The sequence below is a fragment of the Lonchura striata genome, chromosome 29, assembly GCF_050655825.1.
Source record: "Lonchura striata isolate lonStrDom1 chromosome 29, ASM5065582v1, whole genome shotgun sequence".
In the NCBI taxonomy this organism is placed as follows: domain Eukaryota; kingdom Metazoa; phylum Chordata; class Aves; order Passeriformes; family Estrildidae; genus Lonchura; species Lonchura striata.
Window position 1 is genome coordinate 7,825,319 of NC_140731.1, and position 13,647 is coordinate 7,838,965.

Here is a 13,647-nt window from a genome sequence, read left to right on the forward strand (position 1 = left end):
CAAAAGAACAACTCTTAGCAGCATTTAACTTTGCTTACAGCTTGTGACTTTGTCGCTATAAGACACGTGAAAGCACGACGCGAGCCACCTGCTATTTTCAAGGTAAAGATAAAAGTTTATTCTCTGACTCCAACTTTTATACTTTCCCAAAGGTGACATTGGATTGGAGAGTGAATGAGCCACCTGTCCAAAGACATTGGACAAACCACTAGTACATCAAGTTTGTCCACCCCCATAAAAGATTGTAAACAATATGTTGTTGACAGAAATTGTGTGGGAAGGTTCTCCAACAGAATGTAAACTCAGAAGGCTTTAGAAAATCTTAAGAATCAGGGTGACATGACTTAACCTTACTTCCAGGCCTGACTGGCTCAGCTATCCAAGGCATCCAAAGTCCTCAGGGAGCAGCATATCTGCCACATTTCCCTGAGCACAGGCACTCCTGTGTGCACACAGACACAAAGAGTCACTACAAGGCACCTGTGTGAAATTCCCCTGAGCAAAGGGAAATGTTCCCTGCGGAGGCTTTGGCATCTCCCCAGGAAATGAAGGGTTGAGCCTGGAGCAGACAGTGTCTGTGATGAGCTCCAGAGGAGCTGAGCCCAGGGGCTGCTGGCCAAGGCCCAGGCCCAGTGAGCATTTCTCAGCTGGCAGGGCGGCCTGAGAAGGGGAGAGGGGAATGCACCAGACCAGGAACCATGGAACCAAGGGACCATTGTTACACTGTGGGGCCATGTGAGAAGAAGTGACCATTGGGACACTGTGGGGCCTTGTGAGACCAAGGGGCCATTGGGACACTGTGGGACCATGTGAGATCAAGAGACCATTGGGACACTGTGCGTCTTCATGGATTCATGGACACCACTGTGACATTGCTGGGCCTCATGGAAGCAAGGGGACCCAAGTGACGCCATGTGCCTCAGTGGAATGTAGGCATCATTGTGACACTGTGAGGCCCCATCCAACCAAGGCTGCATTGGGACACTCCGAGACTTCATGGAAACAAAGCTCCAGGGTAACACAGAGAGGCTGCCTGTAATCAGCGCTCCATTGTGACCCTGTGGAGCCAAAGGAGAGCGTTGTGACACTGCAAAGCCCCATGGTCCATTGGTCCAAAGGTCCATTGTGACATTGCAGGACTCATGGAACAGAGGAGTCACATGACACTGTGGGGCCTGTGGAACCATGGAGAACATTGTGACACTGCAAGGCCTCAAGGAATCATTAGGACTGTTATATGTCTATAGGATAATTTGTGGAAATAAAATTGTCATCTATTTTATAGTTATGTGCTGTTAAATTATACTCTTATAAGAAGTTTTTAAATTGCACAAGCCAGCAACAGCGATTGCAACACCATGTCAAAGCCACCTGGACAAGAGAGGGAGGACTTTATTTACAAGCGAACGAAAGTGGCCAGCCCAGAGAGGGATCGTGCATCAAGGTTTTCCGAGAAACACCCGGACCATAAATACACGATAAATATCCGAGACCGAGATAGTCAGAGCCATCAGGGAGGTACATCTCAAATCCGAATTCCGGGACTGCAAACACAGGTGTTCATCACTCTCCGGACAGGTATTGTTCAACTTGCCACAGAGAAAAGAACTCCACATGAATACATGCACTCCAAAAAGGTAGAAAAGGGAGTCTGGCTCAGGCATGGAAAATGGTATAAAAATGGGTCAGACAGGATGGTTGGTGTGAAGCATAGAGGACCCTCTGCTGCAGCTGTCCAACCTGTGTCTCACCTGGTGGCAATCCCGGGCTCCACACTGACTTTTTTTTATAGTGGCTTTTTTCCATTTTCCTCAAAACTTATATTTGGTACACTTAATAACTTTTATTAAATTAATAACTAATAACTTGGAGCCTTTCATTTCTAACATGTTTATCAGATTCGGTTTCTCATGATAAGCCTATCTACTTCTGCTAATTCTGAGATGGGGAAAATGAACTGTCATGATTCCCGCTTGCACTAGAGGATTGTGACACGGGCTGACTTTGTGATGCCAGAGTCTTCTCTGCCATCACAGCGCAACTGTATGACATCCCAGAGTGATAGAGCAGCACTGGCTCTGTGGCATCACAAGGGGGATTTGTGAGATCCCAGGGTGGGCTGTGACATCCCAGGAGGCAGAGTGACATCTCAGGGGCTCTGTGACCTTACTGGGGAGGTCACTTCAAGCCAGCTCCCACTCACAGTTCCTCCCAGAGAAGTCCAAAGCTGCTGGTGCACAGTGGCATCGCGTGTCCCTCTGGGTCCCCCTGCCCCTGGCGCTGCAGCCTCCTCCTGAGGATGTTCGAGGAGATCAAGCCCAGAGCCTGACACGGGGACAGGGGCTCAGGGCCCTGAAATTTGTAACAGGGAGACAGGGACCCCCTAGCAGCATCCCTGTGCCCCCAGGGCCAGAGCTTGGCCAGGGCTCCTTCACCCTCTTATGAAGGAGGGCTTGAGAGCACTTATAAAAATCCCCAGCAGGGGAGTAGCATAAAACAGCTTTAATATTAAGTGACAGCACCACAGAGTTCCTTGGCAAGAGTCACTCTGCTCCTGACTGGAAACTTCAGGCACAGCAAGGAAACAAAGCAACAACAAAACCAAACAAAATCCAGGCAATCAAACCAGAAAGGAGTCAAGAACTGTCCCGGTGTCTGTGTGTCTCTGTGTGTTTTTGTGTGAGTGTGTATGTTAATGTGTGTGTGTGTGTGTGACGAAAGGACAGTGAGGGCAAGGATAAAAGGAATACAGCCTAAAAGCTAAACAGAGCTGTGGAATAACACTTAACAATATTCAACTTCGCTTAGAACTTCTATTAAGCTTCACAAATTAGCAAAAGAACAACTCTTAGCAGCATTTAACTTTGCTTACAGCTTGTGACTTTGTCGCTATAAGACACGTGAAAGCACGACGCGAGCCACCTGCTATTTTCAAGGTAAAGAGAAAAGTTTATTCTCTGACTCCAACTTTTATACTTTCCCAAAGGTGACATTGGATTGGAGAGTGAATGGGCCACCTCTCCAAAGACATTGGACAAACCACTAGTACATCAAGTTTGTCCACCCCCATAAAAGATTGTAAACAATATGTTGTTGACAGAAATTGTGTGGGAAGGTTCTCCAACAGAATGGAAACTCAGAAGGCTTTAGAAAATCTTAAGAATCAGGGTAACATGACTTAACCTTACTTCCAGGCCTGACTGGCTCAGCTATCCAAGGCATCCAAAGTCCTCAGGGAGCAGCATATCTGCCACATTTCCCTGAGCACAGGCACTCCTGTGTGCACACAGACACAAAGAGTCACTACAAGGCACCTGTGTGAAATTCCCTTGAGCAAAGGGAAATGTTCCCTGCGGAGGCTTTGGCATCTCCCCAGGAAATGAAGGGTTGAGCCTGGAGCAGACAGTGTCTGTGATGAGCTCCAGAGGAGCTGAGCCCAGGGGCTGCTGGCCAAGGCCCAGGCCCAGTGAGCATTTCTCAGCTGGCAGGGCGGCCTGAGAAGGGGAGAGGGGAATGCACCAGACCAGGAACCATGGAACCAAGGGACCATTGTTACACTGTGGGGCCATGTGAGAAGAAGTGACCATTGGGACACTGTGGGGCCTTGTGAGACCAAGGGACCATTGGGACACTGTGGGACCATGTGAGATCAAGAGACCATTGGGACACTGTGAGTCCTCATGGATTCATGGACACCACTGTGACATTGCTGGGCCTCATGGAAGCAAGGGGACCCAAGTGACGCCGTGTGCCTCAGTGGAATGTAGGAATCATTGTGACACTGTGAGGCCCCATCCAACCAAGGCTCCATTGGGACACTGCGAGACCCCACGGAAACAAAGCTCCAGGGTAACACAGAGAGGCTGCCTGTAATCAGTGCTCCATTGTGACCCTGTGGAGCCAAAGGAGAGCGTTGTGACACTGCAAAGCCCCATGGTCCATTGTTCCAAAGGTCCATTGTGACATTGCAGGACTCATGGAACAGAGGAGTCACATGAACACTGTGTGGCCTGTGGAACCATGGAGAACATTTTGACACTGCAAGGCCTCAAGGAATCATTAGGACTGTTATATGTCTATAGGATAATTCGTGCAAATAAAATTGTCATCTATTTTATGGTTATGTGCTGTTAAATTATACTCTTATAAGAAGTTTTTAAATTGCACAAGCCAGCAACAGTGATTGCAACACCATGTGAAAGCCACCTGGACAAGAGAGGGAGGACTTTATTTCCAAGCGAACGAAAGTGGCCAGCCCGGAGAGGGATCATGCATCAAGGTTGTCCGAGAAACACCCGGACCATAAATACACGATAAATATCCGAGACCGAGATAGTCAGAGCCATCAGGGAGGTACATCTCAAATCCGAATTCCGGGACTGCAAACACAGGTGTTCATCACTCTCCGGACATGTATTGTTCAACTTGCCACAGAGAAAAGAACTCCACATGAATACATGCACTCCAAAAAGGAAGAAAAGGGACTCTGGCTCAGGCATGGAAAATGGTATAAAAATGGGTCAGACAGGACGGTCGGTGTGAAGCATAGAGGACCCTCTGCTGCAGCTGTCAAACCTGTGTCTCACCTGGTGGCAATCCCGGGCTCCACACTGACTTTTTTTTATAGTGGCTTTTTTCCATTTTTCTCAAAACTTATATTTGGTACACTTAATAACTTTTATTAAATTAATAACTAATAACTTGGAGCCTTTCATTTCTAACATGTTAATCACATTCGGTTTCTCATGATAAGCCTATCTACTTCTGCTAATTCTGAGGTGGGGAAAATGAACTGTCATGATTCCCGCTTGCACTAGAGGATTGTGACACGGGCTGACTTTGTGATGCCAGAGTCTTCTGTGCCATCACAGCGCAACTGTATGACATCCCAGAGTGATAGAGCAGCACTGGCTCTGTGGCATCACAAGGGGGATTTGTGAGATCCCAGGGTGGGCTGTGACATCCCAGGAGGCAGTGTGACATCTCAGGGGCTCTGTGACCTTACTGGGGAGGTCACTTCAAGCCAGCTCCCACTCACAGTTCCTCCCAGAGAAGTCCAAAGCTGCTGGTGCACAGTGGCATCGCGTGTCCCTCTGGGTCCCCCTGCCCCTGGCGCTGCAGCCTCCTCCTGAGGATGTTCGAGGAGATCAAGCCCAGAGCCTGACACGGGGACAGGGGCTCAGGGCCGTCAAAGTTGTAACAGGGAGACAGGGACCCCCTAGCAGCATCCCTGTGCCCCCAGGGCCAGAGCTTGGCCAGGGCTCCTTCACCCTCTTATGAAGGAGGGCTTGAGAGCACTTATAAAAATCCCCAGCAGGGGAGTAGCATAAAACAGCTTTAATATTAAGTGACAGCACCACAGAGTTCCTTGGCAAGAGTCACTCTGCTCCTGACTGGACACTTCAGGCACACCAAGGAAACAAAGCAACAACAAAACCAAACAAAATCCAGGCAATCAAACCAAAAAGGAGTCAAGAACTGTCCCAGTGTCTCTGTGTCTCTGTGTGTTTTTTTGTGAGTGTGTATGTTAATGTCTGTGTGTGTGTGACGAAAGGACAGTGAGGGCAAGGAGAAAAGGAATACAGCCTAAAAGCTAAACAGAGCTGTGGAATAACACTTAACAATATCCAACTTCGCTTAGAACTTCTATTAAGCTTCACAAATTAGCAAAAGAACAACTCTTAGCAGCATTTAACTTTGCTTACAGCTTGTGACTTTGTCGCTATAAGACACGTGAAAGCACGACGCGAGCCACCTGCTATTTTCAAGGTAAAGATAAAAGTTTATTCTCTGACTCCAACTTTTATACTTTCCCAAAGGTGACATTGGATTGGAGAGTGAATGGGCCACCTCTCCAAAGACATTGGACAAACCACTAGTACATCAAGTTTGTCCACCCCCATAAAAGATTGTAAACAATATGTTGTTGACAGAAATTGTGTGGGAAGGTTCTCCAACAGAATGTAAACTCAGAAGGCTTTAGAAAATCTTAAGAATCAGGGTGACATGACTTAACCTTACTTCCAGGCCTGACTGGCTCAGCTATCCAAGGCATCCAAAGTCCTCAGGGAGCAGCATATCTGCCACATTTCCCTGAGCACAGGCACTCCTGTGTGCACACAGACACAAAGAGTCACTACAAGGCACCTGTGTGAAATTCCCCTGAGCAAAGGGAAATGTTCCCTGCGGAGGCTTTGGCATCTCCCCAGGAAATGAAGGGTTGAGCCTGGAGCAGACAGTGTCTGTGATGAGCTCCAGAGGAGCTGAGCCCAGGGGCTGCTGGCCAAGGCCCAGGCCCAGTGAGCATTTCTCAGCTGGCAGGGCGGCCTGAGAAGGGGAGAGGGGAATGCACCAGACCAGGAACCATGGAACCAAGGGACCATTGTTACACTGTGGGGCCATGTGAGAAGAAGTGACCATTGGGACACTGTGGGGCCTTGTGAGACCAAGGGGCCATTGGGACACTGTGGGACCATGTGAGATCAAGAGACCATTGGGACACTGTGCGTCTTCATGGATTCATGGACACCACTGTGACATTGCTGGGCCTCATGGAAGCAAGGGGACCCAAGTGACGCCATGTGCCTCAGTGGAATGTAGGCATCATTGTGACACTGTGAGGCCCCATCCAACCAAGGCTGCATTGGGACACTCCGAGACTTCATGGAAACAAAGCTCCAGGGTAACACAGAGAGGCTGCCTGTAATCAGCGCTCCATTGTGACCCTGTGGAGCCAAAGGAGAGCGTTGTGACACTGCAAAGCCCCATGGTCCATTGGTCCAAAGGTCCATTGTGACATTGCAGGACTCATGGAACAGAGGAGTCACATGACACTGTGGGGCCTGTGGAACCATGGAGAACATTGTGACACTGCAAGGCCTCAAGGAATCATTAGGACTGTTATATGTCTATAGGATAATTTGTGGAAATAAAATTGTCATCTATTTTATAGTTATGTGCTGTTAAATTATACTCTTATAAGAAGTTTTTAAATTGCACAAGCCAGCAACAGCGATTGCAACACCATGTCAAAGCCACCTGGACAAGAGAGGGAGGACTTTATTTACAAGCGAACGAAAGTGGCCAGCCCAGAGAGGGATCGTGCATCAAGGTTTTCCGAGAAACACCCGGACCATAAATACACGATAAATATCCGAGACCGAGATAGTCAGAGCCATCAGGGAGGTACATCTCAAATCCGAATTCCGGGACTGCAAACACAGGTGTTCATCACTCTCCGGACAGGTATTGTTCAACTTGCCACAGAGAAAAGAACTCCACATGAATACATGCACTCCAAAAAGGTAGAAAAGGGAGTCTGGCTCAGGCATGGAAAATGGTATAAAAATGGGTCAGACAGGATGGTTGGTGTGAAGCACAGAGGACCCTCTGCTGCAGCTGTCCAACCTGTGTCTCACCTGGTGGCAATCCCGGGCTCCACACTGACTTTTTTTTATAGTGGCTTTTTTTCCATTTTTCTCAAAACTTATATTTGGTACACTTAATAACTTTTATTAAATTAATAACTAATAACTTGGAGCCTTTCATTTCTAACATGTTTATCAGATTCGGTTTCTCATGATAAGCCTATCTACTTCTGCTAATTCTGAGATGGGGAAAATGAACTGTCATGATTCCCGCTTGCACTAGAGGATTGTGACACGGGCTGACTTTGTGATGCCAGAGTCTTCTGTGCCATCACAGCGCAACTGTATGACATCCCAGAGTGATAGAGCAGCACTGGCTCTGTGGCATCACAAGGGGGATTTGTGAGATCTCAGGGTGGGCTGTGACATCCCAGGAGGCAGAGTGACATCTCAGGGGCTCTGTGACCTTACTGGGGAGGTCACTTCAAGCCAGCTCCCACTCACAGTTCCTCCCAGAGAAGTCCAAAGCTGCTGGTGCACAGTGGCATCGCGTGTCCCTCTGGGTCCCCCTGCCCCTGGCGCTGCAGCCTCCTCCTGAGGATGTTCGAGGAGATCAAGCCCAGAGCCTGACACGGGGACAGGGGCTCAGGGCCCTGAAAGTTGTAACAGGGAGACAGGGACCCCCTAGCAGCATCCCTGTGCCCCCAGGGCCAGAGCTTGGCCAGGGCTCCTTCACCCTCTTATGAAGGAGGGCTTGAGAGCACTTATAAAAATCCCCAGCAGGGGAGTAGCATAAAACAGCTTTAATATTAAGTGACAGCACCACAGAGTTCCTTGGCAAGAGTCACTCTGCTCCTGACTGGAAACTTCAGGCACAGCAAGGAAACAAAGCAACAACAAAACCAAACAAAATCCAGGCAATCAAACCAAAAAGGAGTCAAGAACTGTCCCGTTGTCTGTGTGTCTCTGTGTGTTTTTGTGTGAGTGTGTATGTTAATGTGTGTGTGTGTGTGTGTGACGAAAGGACAGTGAGGGCAAGGATAAAAGGAATACAGCCTAAAAGCTAAACAGAGCTGTGGAATAACACTTAACAATATTCAACTTCGCTTAGAACTTCTATTAAGCTTCACAAATTAGCAAAAGAACAACTCTTAGCAGCATTTAACTTTGCTTACAGCTTGTGACTTTGTCGCTATAAGACACGTGAAAGCACGACGCGAGCCACCTGCTATTTGCAAGGTAAAGATAAAAGTTTATTCTCTGACTCCAACTTTTATACTTTCCCAAAGGTGACATTGGATTGGAGAGTGAATGGGCCACCTCTCCAAAGACATTGGACAAACCACTAGTACATCAAGTTTGTCCACCCCCATAAAAGATTGTAAACAATATGTTGTTGACAGAAATTGTGTGGGAAGGTTCTCCAACAGAATGTAAACTCAGAAGGCTTTAGAAAATCTTAAGAATCAGGGTAACATGACTTAACCTTACTTCCAGGCCTGACTGGCTCAGCTATCCAAGGCATCCAAAGTCCTCAGGGAGCAGCATATCTGCCACATTTCCCTGAGCACAGGCACTCCTGTGTGCACACAGACACAAAGAGTCACTACAAGGCACCTGTGTGAAATTCCCCTGAGCAAAGGGAAATGTTCCCTGCGGAGGCTTTGGCATCTCCCCAGGAAATGAAGGGTTGAGCCTGGAGCAGACAGTGTCTGTGATGAGCTCCAGAGGAGCTGAGCCCAGGGGCTGCTGGCCAAGGCCCTGGCCCAGTGAGCATTTCTCAGCTGGCAGGGCGGCCTGAGAAGGGGAGAGGGGAATGCACCAGACCAGGAACCATGGAACCAAGGGACCATTGTTACACTGTGGGGCCATGTGAGAAGAAGTGACCATTGGGACACTGTGGGGCCTTGTGAGACCAAGGGGCCATTGGGACACTGTGGGACCATGTGAGATCAAGAGACCATTGGGACACTGTGAGTCCTCATGGATTCATGGACACCACTGTGACATTGCTGGGCCTCATGGAAGCAAGGGGACCCTAGTGACGCCGTGTGCCTCAGTGGAATGTAGGCATCATTGTGACACTGTGAGGCCCCATCCAACCAAGGCTCCATTGGGACACTGTGAGACCCCACGGAAACAAAGCTCCAGGGTAACACAGAGAGGCTCCCTGTAATCAGTGCTCCATTGTGACCCTGTGGAGCCAAAGGAGAGCGTTGTGACACTGCAAAGCCCCATGGTCCATTGGTCCAAAGGTCCATTGTGACATTGCAGGACTCATGGAACAGAGGAGTCACATGACACTGTGGGGCCTGTGGAACCATGGAGAACATTGTGACACTGCAAGGCCTCAAGGAATCATTAGGACTGTTATATGTCTATAGGATAATTCGTGCAAATAAAATTGTCATCTATTTTATGGTTATGTGCTGTTAAATTATACTCTTATAAGAAGTTTTTAAATTGCACAAGCCAGCAACAGTGATTGCAACACCATGTCAAAGCCACCTGGACAAGAGAGGGAGGACTTTATTTACAAGCGAACGAAAGTGGCCAGCCCGGAGAGGGATCATGCATCAAGGTTGTCCGAGAAACACCCGGACCATAAATACACGATAAATATCCGAGACCGAGATAGTCAGAGCCATCAGGGAGGTACATCTCAAATCCGAATTCCGGGACTGCAAACACAGGTGTTCATCACTCTCCGGACATGTATTGTTCAACTTGCCACAGAGAAAAGAACTCCACATGAATACATGCACTCCAAAAAGGAAGAAAAGGGACTCTGGCTCAGGCATGGAAAATGGTATAAAAATGGGTCGGACAGGACGGTCGGTGTGAAGCATAGAGGACCCTCTGCTGCAGCTGTCAAACCTGTGTCTCACCCGGTGGCAATCCCGGGCTCCACACTGACTTTTTTTTATAGTGGCTTTTTTCCATTTTTCTCAAAACTTATATTTGGTACACTTAATAACTTTTATTAAATTAATAACTAATAACTTGGAGCCTTTCATTTCTAACATGTTTATCACATTCGGTTTCTCATGATAAGCCTATCTACTTCTGCTAATTCTGAGATGGGGAAAAAAAATTGTCATGATTCCCGCTTGCACTAGAGGATTGTGACACGGGCTGACTTTGTGATGCCAGAGTCTTCTGTGCCATCACAGCGTAACTGTATGATATCCCAGAGTGATAGAGCAGCACTGGCTCTGTGACATCACAAGGGGGATTTGTGAGATCTCAGGGTGGGCTGTGACATCCCAGGAGGCAGTGTGACATCTCAGGGGCTCTGTGACCTTACTGGGGAGGTCACTTCAAGCCAGCTCCCACTCACAGTTCCTCCCAGAGAAGTCCAAAGCTGCTGGTGCACAGTGGCATCGCGTGTCCCTCTGGGTCCCCCTGCCCCTGGCGCTGCAGCCTCCTCCTGAGGATGTTCGAGGAGATCAAGCCCAGAGCCTGACACGGGGACAGGGGCTCAGGGCCCTGAAAGTTGTAACAGGGAGACAGGGACCCCCTAGCAGCATCCCTGTGCCCCCAGGGCCAGAGCTTGGCCAGGGCTCCTTCACCCTCTTATGAAGGAGGGCTTGAGAGCACTTATAAAAATCCCCAGCAGGGGAGTAGCATAAAACAGCTTTAATATTAAGTGACAGCACCACAGAGTTCCTTGGCAAGAGTCACTCTGCTCCTGACTGGAAACTTCAGGCACAGCAAGGAAACAAAGCAACAACAAAACCAAACAAAATCCAGGCAATCAAACCAAAAAGGAGTCAAGAACTGTCCCGGTGTCTGTGTGTCTCTGTGTGTTTTTGTGTGAGTGTGTATGTTAATGTGTGTGTGTGTGTGTGTGACGAAAGGACAGTGAGGGCAAGGATAAAAGGAATACAGCCTAAAAGCTAAACAGAGCTGTGGAATAACACTTAACAATATTCAACTTCGCTTATAACTTCTATTAAGCTTCACAAATTAGCAAAAGAACAACTCTTAGCAGCATTTAACTTTGCTTACAGCTTGTGACTTTGTCGCTATAAGACACGTGAAAGCACGACGCGAGCCACCTGCTATTTGCAAGGTAAAGATAAAAGTTTATTCTCTGACTCCAACTTTTATACTTTCCCAAAGGTGACATTGGATTGGAGAGTGAATGGGCCACCTCTCCAAAGACATTGGACAAACCACTAGTACATCAAGTTTGTCCACCCCCATAAAAGATTGTAAACAATATGTTGTTGACAGAAATTGTGTGGGAAGGTTCTCCAACAGAATGTAAACTCAGAAGGCTTTAGAAAATCTTAAGAATCAGGGTAACATGACTTAACCTTACTTCCAGGCCTGACTGGCTCAGCTATCCAAGGCATCCAAAGTCCTCAGGGAGCAGCATATCTGCCACATTTCCCTGAGCACAGGCACTCCTGTGTGCACACAGACACAAAGAGTCACTACAAGGCACCTGTGTGAAATTCCCCTGAGCAAAGGGAAATGTTCCCTGCGGAGGCTTTGGCATCTCCCCAGGAAATGAAGGGTTGAGCCTGGAGCAGACAGTGTCTGTGATGAGCTCCAGAGGAGCTGAGCCCAGGGGCTGCTGGCCAAGGCCCTGGCCCAGTGAGCATTTCTCAGCTGGCAGGGCGGCCTGAGAAGGGGAGAGGGGAATGCACCAGACCAGGAACCATGGAACCAAGGGACCATTGTTACACTGTGGGGCCATGTGAGAAGAAGTGACCATTGGGACACTGTGGGGCCTTGTGAGACCAAGGGGCCATTGGGACACTGTGGGACCATGTGAGATCAAGAGACCATTGGGACACTGTGAGTCCTCATGGATTCATGGACACCACTGTGACATTGCTGGGCCTCATGGAAGCAAGGGGACCCTAGTGACGCCGTGTGCCTCAGTGGAATGTAGGCATCATTGTGACACTGTGAGGCCCCATCCAACCAAGGCTCCATTGGGACACTGTGAGACCCCACGGAAACAAAGCTCCAGGGTAACACAGAGAGGCTCCCTGTAATCAGTGCTCCATTGTGACCCTGTGGAGCCAAAGGAGAGCGTTGTGACACTGCAAAGCCCCATGGTCCATTGGTCCAAAGGTCCATTGTGACATTGCAGGACTCATGGAACAGAGGAGTCACATGACACTGTGGGGCCTGTGGAACCATGGAGAACATTGTGACACTGCAAGGCCTCAAGGAATCATTAGGACTGTTATATGTCTATAGGATAATTCGTGCAAATAAAATTGTCATCTATTTTATGGTTATGTGCTGTTAAATTATACTCTTATAAGAAGTTTTTAAATTGCACAAGCCAGCAACAGTGATTGCAACACCATGTCAAAGCCACCTGGACAAGAGAGGGAGGACTTTATTTACAAGCGAACGAAAGTGGCCAGCCCGGAGAGGGATCATGCATCAAGGTTGTCCGAGAAACACCCGGACCATAAATACACGATAAATATCCGAGACCGAGATAGTCAGAGCCATCAGGGAGGTACATCTCAAATCCGAATTCCGGGACTGCAAACACAGGTGTTCATCACTCTCCGGACATGTATTGTTCAACTTGCCACAGAGAAAAGAACTCCACATGAATACATGCACTCCAAAAAGGAAGAAAAGGGACTCTGGCTCAGGCATGGAAAATGGTATAAAAATGGGTCGGACAGGACGGTCGGTGTGAAGCATAGAGGACCCTCTGCTGCAGCTGTCAAACCTGTGTCTCACCCGGTGGCAATCCCGGGCTCCACACTGACTTTTTTTTATAGTGGCTTTTTTCCATTTTTCTCAAAACTTATATTTGGTACACTTAATAACTTTTATTAAATTAATAACTAATAACTTGGAGCCTTTCATTTCTAACATGTTTATCACATTCGGTTTCTCATGATAAGCCTATCTACTTCTGCTAATTCTGAGATGGGGAAAAAAAATTGTCATGATTCCCGCTTGCACTAGAGGATTGTGACACGGGCTGACTTTGTGATGCCAGAGTCTTCTGTGCCATCACAGCGTAACTGTATGATATCCCAGAGTGATAGAGCAGCACTGGCTCTGTGACATCACAAGGGGGATTTGTGAGATCTCAGGGTGGGCTGTGACATCCCAGGAGGCAGTGTGACATCTCAGGGGCTCTGTGACCTTACTGGGGAGGTCACTTCAAGCCAGCTCCCACTCACAGTTCCTCCCAGAGAAGTCCAAAGCTGCTGGTGCACAGTGGCATCGCGTGTCCCTCTGGGTCCCCCTGCCCCTGGCGCTGCAGCCTCCTCCTGAGGATGTTCGA